This window comes from Schistocerca cancellata, chromosome 3, assembly GCF_023864275.1.
Source record: "Schistocerca cancellata isolate TAMUIC-IGC-003103 chromosome 3, iqSchCanc2.1, whole genome shotgun sequence".
NCBI lineage: Eukaryota > Metazoa > Arthropoda > Insecta > Orthoptera > Acrididae > Schistocerca > Schistocerca cancellata.
Window position 1 is genome coordinate 516,946,875 of NC_064628.1, and position 7,964 is coordinate 516,954,838.

At 39.9% G+C, this 7,964-nt stretch overlaps 1 pseudogene; it reads left to right on the forward strand.

Annotated features, from left to right (window-relative positions):
* Window positions 1–6,107: 6,107 nt before the first annotated feature.
* LOC126177667 (5S ribosomal RNA) lies at window positions 6,108–6,225 on the forward strand (annotated as a pseudogene).
* Window positions 6,226–7,964: the final 1,739 nt, after the last annotated feature.

The window sequence follows — 7,964 nt, forward strand, 5'->3', positions numbered from 1 at the left end:
AATTTTTGAAGCTGCGCAGACATTCCTTAGTTAATAGGTAACTATAAATTAATGTTGTAAAAGATTTATAAGCCTTTAGCTACCATATATGACAACTCAACGCCGACTTTGTTTATGTCGGTGGAAGTGGGTATTTTTCGCTTTATTCCCAGGCGTGACTGCCATGTCTAGACGAACAGGTCAAAATACCGGCCAGACGGCTGCAGAGGTCTTACCTTTGTATGGTACGAGTAGTGCAAAGTATTCCCTTGCTTCACTACTGGCAGGAACGGCTGCAACACATTCCACAAAAAAAATTAAGTTAGGACAAGTAATGTTGTTTTAATACTGAACCAAGTGGTAACATCAAGAAAAGCAAAAATACTTTGAAAAATTTAGCTATGGTAATTTTGTTTAAATATTTTTAATTGTTTGTTTATAACTGTTGAAACTTTGAGTACAAAATGTGTATTTTGACCTGTCTTGAACGTTACAGTAAATATGATGAATATGTGTAATGTATATGACTGTTTCATTTATATAATAAAGCAACAGGAAGCTGCAGAGTGGTGTATATAACTGTCCTGCTTAAGTCCTGATTATCATATATAATACCATCAACAAAAGTCATTATGATTTCAAAATTCCTTTAGGGTCATTCATTGTTAACTAGTATTAACACATATCAATGAACACTTTAGTAGCTAGGTTGTACTTTTAATGCGTGCTTGGGACTGAAGAGGCTAGCGTGTTCTGTGCTACTGTGGTGCTGGGATTTCAGTGTATGTCACGACTGCAAACATGTACGTGTAAACAAGAAAAATATTAATTACATAATTATATTTTTTCGAAGTGATATTTAAAACTTTAGGACCACTCTTTGTGTTGATTATTTGTTTATTTTTCCAATTATTAAAAGGTGGATGCTCCACTGTTTAGGTGTGAAGCTATAATAAACCTGTCATTTGCTTAATTTTCCAATTTTGAAAAGGTAGACGCTTCACCGCTGAGCTATGGAGCTATAATAAACCTATCAAACAAGTTTACTGAGAACATAGCTTACTTATCTTATCCCCCGGCTTAGTTTCGGGACCGCTGTACTTTCCTACTGCATATTAAGATAACTCTAGTCAAAAAGCAACTGTCACAGCCGCGCACAGTTTACCACGCCCTGCAATTGGCGGCTTAAGTACATTAAGGAACTAGTGCAAATGAGTTCCTGCCATCTGCAGAATTTAATCTTTTTCTATTGAGATAATGCGAGGAACAGCACTCGCGCCGTCCCCAGCGTCATAGCGACGATCTTGCCTGGAAGTGTCGCGCCCTTCTCAACCGTGTGTGCAGCGCGCGGCAGGGGTTTGCATGCGTATTCGTCCCGTTGACACACTTCTTTCTTTTTGTCACTTTTTTCTTTCGTCTGCCACCTTCATTTTACGTCTGCATATGGGAAAGCCTACCTACGGTACGTATGCAACAGCATTACGCAACAGGGGGAAGCGTGCTTCATCCAGGCGGAAAAATGCGCACGACGAGTTCCGTCGGAGATGGACGTTGTAGCGCCGTCGAATACACCGAGGGGTAACCCCTCATCGAGGAACGGTTTCAGCGCAGCGTCAAATTACGTCATCCTGCATGTATTCCGTCGACAGTGAACGTTTCGTGATGATAAAAGAAAAAAGAAGAAAAAGGGAGAGAGACGCAAGTTCTTTAAACGTGATATTTGCGAGACTATTCTCTCAGTTAGTGCACAAGCTAGGAGTGGCGTGGAAAAGTCATGCCTTAACATTCCGCAGTTAAGTCCAGCTACTTCGGTTCTTCGTATAATTGCTAATCTTGGAAATAAATTAATAAAACTCCTGACGTATTATGCATATTTCCAATCAATTACTCCTTACGGAATAATTTTCTGGGGTAACTCATTCCTTTGGAAGTGAGTATACTTTGCACAAAATCAAGCAGTAATAATAATATCTCTTTTTCACCCACGGACATCATGTACGTACCTCTTCAGGGAGCTTACCTATTTTAACTGCTTTTTCATAATAAAGTTATCAGCTACTGAAATTCGTCATACATAATCAGTCACAATTTGGGAAGAACAGTGATGTCGATACCTACAACAATGGAAGGGAAACTAACCCATATTTCCCATTATTAAAGCTGACAGTGGCTCAGAAAGGAGTTCAGCATTCAGCAACAAAACTTTTTGATCATTTTCACAGCAACAAAAAAGTGTGGCTGGCAGCGAGCTTACAATCATCTCCTGGACAAATTCTATTCCACACGAATTTCTTCTTAAAAACTAGTAGCTATTATTTTTTTAAAAAAAATCTTGTTTTCAGTTGTAATCGCATGAGTAGGACGAGAAAGATAATGTGTTCATTAATGTTAACACTGATCATGTATACAAATCCTGCAAATGACTCGTTCCACATCATTTCGATAAAAGAATCGTTCAAATGACCTACAGAACTTCGACTAACTGAGGCCAAGCGAAGTGGCGTACTGGTAAAGGCACCAGATCCGCATTCCGGAGGACCAGGGCTCCAGTCCACGTTCTAATATCCAGCTCTATGATTTCCCATATATCATTCCAGGTGAATGTAGCGACTGTTACTCTGAATAAATTCCAGCCTATATCTTCCCTGTTTTGCGCTCAGGTAAGTAAATGTAATGTCACGGAAGATGCAGGGGTGATATTTTCGAGCGTCAGCTACCAGTTTGGTATTCGTGTCTGCAGACGGACGTCATCTATCAAGCTTCTGTCTTCTGATATCGTGTGATGACGGGTACTAATAGGTCGAACCGGTCATGATACTATTCACGTGACGCTAGGCTGAGAAATACAGTAAAAGCGTTTAGAGCCATCTTCGAATGCTCATAAAATTATCTCTCTGCGCAACATGAGATCTTAACCGATGGAATGTAGAGTCTACCTGACATAAGTTTCTGTTTTCTTTTCTTCGTGGTTTTCAATAATTTCTGTTTCTATTGTATTTTCTCACATTTCCTCAACACGTTTACGAACAGTTTTATTTAATTCAGCTTGTTCTATCGTACTTGCTTGTCATAACGAGGCAATGACGAGAGACAGCACTGTCTCACGCTTTCACATGCCGTCAGACGTATGTGTGGGGGAGGAAGGGAATCCCCTGACACAGACAGCAGTTGCTGTTATGAAGTGCCTTGCTTGCACGCAGCAACTACACAGCATCATCACGGGACCAAATAGGTTTGAGCAACATCTGTCGCAAAATGATGACAACACTGATTGTCAGTAACTTACAATAACTTACTTATCGAAATGTTATACTACTTAACTTCAGTCTGAAGACTGTACGTGTGAATAGTGTTCATTTGCACTGATTTCTCCTTGAGCCTGGTCTCGTCCGGAATCCAATGAACGACAGCTACAACCACTTGCAGATTCTACGGTTTGTTCATCCTGGCGGTGACTGTATATACGGTCATAATGCTTACTTGAGGCACTGTTGATACTGCGCCGTACTGTCGCTAACACTGTCTTGAAAGGAGCCGAGTGTCCTCTTGGATCCACATGAGAACAATTTGTACGACATACTTCGAGTGCGTAAAATAGGAATCGTCTACAGCGTCTTCTGTTGGAGACTAACGTAAATCGGTTGTTCCTGAATACCAGGTCCTTCGCCGACCGGTGTGGCTTCTCGACGCTTCAGTCTGGAACCGGGTGACCGCTACGGTCGCAGGTTCGAATCCTGCCTCGGGCATGGATGTGTATGATGTCCTTAGGTTAGTTAGGTTTAATTAGTTCTACGTTCTAGGCGACTGATGACCTCAGACGTTAAGTCGCATAGTGCTCTGAGCTATTTGAACCATTTGAACCAGGTCCTTCTGCGATCTTCCATACATGGTTGTGCCATATGTTCTGAAAGAAACACCGTTTGTCTTACGTTATACTTACAACATCCCGTGCTGTTTTTACAAGTTCCTTGTTTAATAACCACCCCATTGTCTTCTTTACCATTATATTCATTTTCCGGCATACTATGTTAGTGGTACCTACTCTTAAATACATTCTCGTTTTTACTAAATCTGACCACTATTTTTCTTTCATGCTTTGTGTCTATTTTTACTCTGCATCCCACTGATATTTCACCGGTTGAAATTCTAAAGTGGTATAGGACCGTCAGTCTCCTACAATTTCGTTATTGTTTGATTTATTCGACCCTTGACAAGAATGTTCTACTTGTTCTCTTCTGCAGGCAAACGTTAGAAACAACCATTATATTCTTTCCATGAATTCTTCGAATCAATGACCTATTTCATTCCATCATATGTAATGCTTCGGTTTTATCTGCTTTGAATCAAAATCCTTCCTTCGGACATATACTCGGATTTCCTATCATTTATCAGTTTCTCTAACTCTTTTCAGAGGTCTTACATGTTATCCACAATACGTGAACATATTGATCAAAGATTTGTTTGATTTCCGTGGAACACCGTTAGCTTCTTTTCTAAAAAGTTTTACGATTTCATATGATATTCCTCTATACCTCTGATACTGTTATAATTTTGCTTAAAATAAAGCATACACTTCAGTTTCCTCCCTTCTGTCTTCCTCTGTAATAAATACGTCTTGATTTTTATTTTATTTTATAACCGCTTATCATCGCACTTCTGCTAACTCTGCTGTGTCCAATTCTGCCTTACATTTGGTGCACCAACCTGAAAGGGGCCGCAGTATTCAACTGGGTTCGTCCTCTGGAGATAACCGTTTTTACAGATACCGTCACTTTAACAACAGGTAGATAAAACACTCCAATTGTCACTGACTTACAAACCAAATTTAAAATGACTTTAGTTTTGTTGTAGATGCAGAAAATCTAAATAACATGCTCCATTTATATACGGTTAAAGTTTAATAAACAAAGTTTATTGTTCTTAAATCCATGAAAATTCCTATTCTGGTGATAAACTCTGCTATGTGTCTAAGTGAACTGAAAATAGCTCGACCCCCAATGTACATAAAAATAAAATAGCTGAAAAATCGCAGGTAGGTTCACAACTAAGTTATTCCAAGTTAAATTCACTCTAACACAAATAGATACAGTTCTGACCTACATGCTGCTGCTGCTGCTGTTGTTGTTGTTGTTGTTGTTGTTGTTGTGGTCATCAATCCAGAGACTGGTTTGATGCAGCTCTCCATGCTACTCCATCATGTGCAAGCCTTTTCGTCTCAGCATAACTAATGCAACTTACATCCTTATGAATCTGCTTAGCGTATTCATCTCTTGGTCTCCCTCTACATTTTTACCCTCCACGCTTCCCTCCAGTGCAAATTGGTGATCCCTTGATGTCCTACCAACCGATCGCTTCTTTTAGTCAGGTTGTGCCACAAATTCCTCTTCTCCCCAATTCCGTTCAGTACCTTCTCATTAGTTACATGATCTATCCATCTAATCTCGAGCATTCTTCTGTAGCACCACGTATCACAAGCTTCTATTCTCTTCTTGTCTAAACTATTTATCGTCGATGTTTCACTTCCATATATGGCTACACTCCACACAGATACTGTCAGAGAAGACTTCCTGACACTCAAATCTATACTCGATGTTAACAAATTTCTCTTCGTCAGAACCGCTTTCCTTGGCATAGCCAGTCTACATTTTATATCCTCTCTGCTTCAAACATCATCAGTTATTTTGCTCCCAAAATAACAAAACTCGTTTACTGCTTCAAGTGTATCATTCCCTAATCTAATACCCTCAGCATCACCTGGTGTAATTCGACTACATTCCATTGACCTCGTTTTTATTTTGTTTATGTTCCATCTTGTATTCTACTTTCAGGACACTGTCCATTTCATTAAGCTGCTCTTCCAGGTCCTTTGCTGTCTCTGACAGAATTACAATGTCGTCGTCAAACCTCAAAGTTTTTATTTCTTCTCCATGGATTTTAATTCCTACTCCAATTTTTTTTTTGTTTCCTTTACTGCTTGCTCAATATACAGATTGAATAACATCGGGGATGGGCTACAACCCTGCCTCACTCCCTTCTCAACCACTGCTTTCCTTTCATGCCCCTCCGCTCTTATGATTGCCATCTGGTTTCTGTACAAATTGAAAATAGCCTTTCGCTCCCTGTATTTTGCCAACGGCCTTGCCGCGGTGGTAACACCGGTTCCCGTCAGATCACCGAAGTTAAGCACTGTCCGGCTGGGCTAGCACTTGGATGGGTGACCATCCGGTCTGCCGAGCGACGTTGGCAAGCGGGGTGCACTCAGCCCTTGTGAGGCAGACTGAGGCGCTAATTGAGTGAGAAGTAGAGGCTCCGGTCTCGGAACCTGATTTACGGCCGGGAGAGCGGTATGCTGACCACATGCCCCTCCATATCCGCATCAAGTAACGCCTTTGGGCTGAGGATGGCACGGCGGCCAGGCGTTACCTTTGGGCCTTCATGGCCTGTGCGGGAGGAGTTTTTCCCTGTAATTTACACCTGCCACCTTCAGAATGTGAAGGGGAGTATTCCGCTCAACATTGTCAAAAGCTTTCTCTAAGTCTACAAATGCTAGAAATGTATGTTTGCCTTTCCTCAACCTATCTTCTAAGATAAGCCGCAGAGTCAGTACTGCGGCGCGAGTTCCAACATTTCTACGGAATCCAAACTGATATTCCCCGAGGTCGGCTTCTATCACGTTTTCCATCCGTCTGTTGAGAATTTGTCTTATTATTTTGCAGCCGTGCCTTGTGAAACTGATAGTTCGGTAATTTTCACACCTGTCGACACCAACTTTCTTTGGCATTGGAATTATTATATTCTTCTTGACGTCTGGGGGTATCTCGCCTGTCTCATACATCTTGCTCACCAGGTGGAAGAGTTTTGACATGACTGGCTGTCCAAAGGTTATCAGTAGTTCTAATGGAATGTTTGTAACCTCCGCGTGACACAGTACTCGTTAAAGCCTGTACTATGGTAAGAGAGCGGGGTTCACCTTATGAGAAAGAATTTTCGTATAGATATCGACCGCGTGTACCTGAATGGTGGCAAATCAGACTTACACCCAATCTGTAATAACAATGATCCGTCAAGCAAGTCCGAAATGCAGTTACACGTCAGGATGGACCAAAGCAACACTGAAGATGCTACCAATTTGATAATAATACGGTCGCCAGCCTAATTACGCATTAACTGAGTTTCTTCCCTGTACAAGTTGGTATATATTCATGCAAAACAACACGTAGTAACACTGCATAATATAGTAGAATTTTAGAACCAGAAAATCTATTGAACTGATAGTTTCACGTTCTGTACTGATATGGAAAAACCATGAATACATAACACTACACTACAATGTATACTACAAAACTTTATACTGTCTATTAATCTGATTAAAATCGGGCATAGGTTACCCTAGAAATATCACTTTGGTGCCACACACAAAATGTCAATTTTGATAAAGATAAAACACTGATAAAATTTGACTTTTATATTGACTTTAACTTTTGCTGGTCAAACCAATTTAGAATACTTCAGAATTCAAATGAAAAAAAAGGGGGGGCCTGAAACTGTTATGATCACTGTATTAAAAAAATGATTACTGAATTTATTATGCGTTCAAGATTTCCAGTATATAAGTTACTACTCTTTTCATCTTATTTACTGCTCATTTAAATACCTTTATATCTGTCTCGAAATAATTAAACATTATTACTATATCAATATTAAAGTTATCTTTCAACTTCGTTAGACTTTCGTTATTCATTTACTGGTTCATTAACGAAGCATTTCTTTAAACACCATTCTAACATAGCTAGTTCTGCAAATAATTATTATTAACACAAATTTTAATTTTCATTTTGGGACACTCGGATTGCACAACATTTGGAAAGGACCCTGTCTAGGTTAGTTGTGAGGATAATTAAATGATGTGAAAGTTCTGGTAAAATTTAGGTTATTATTGCACAATTCACTCTCTGATCCATACGAATACAGTACTATAAGTTTCA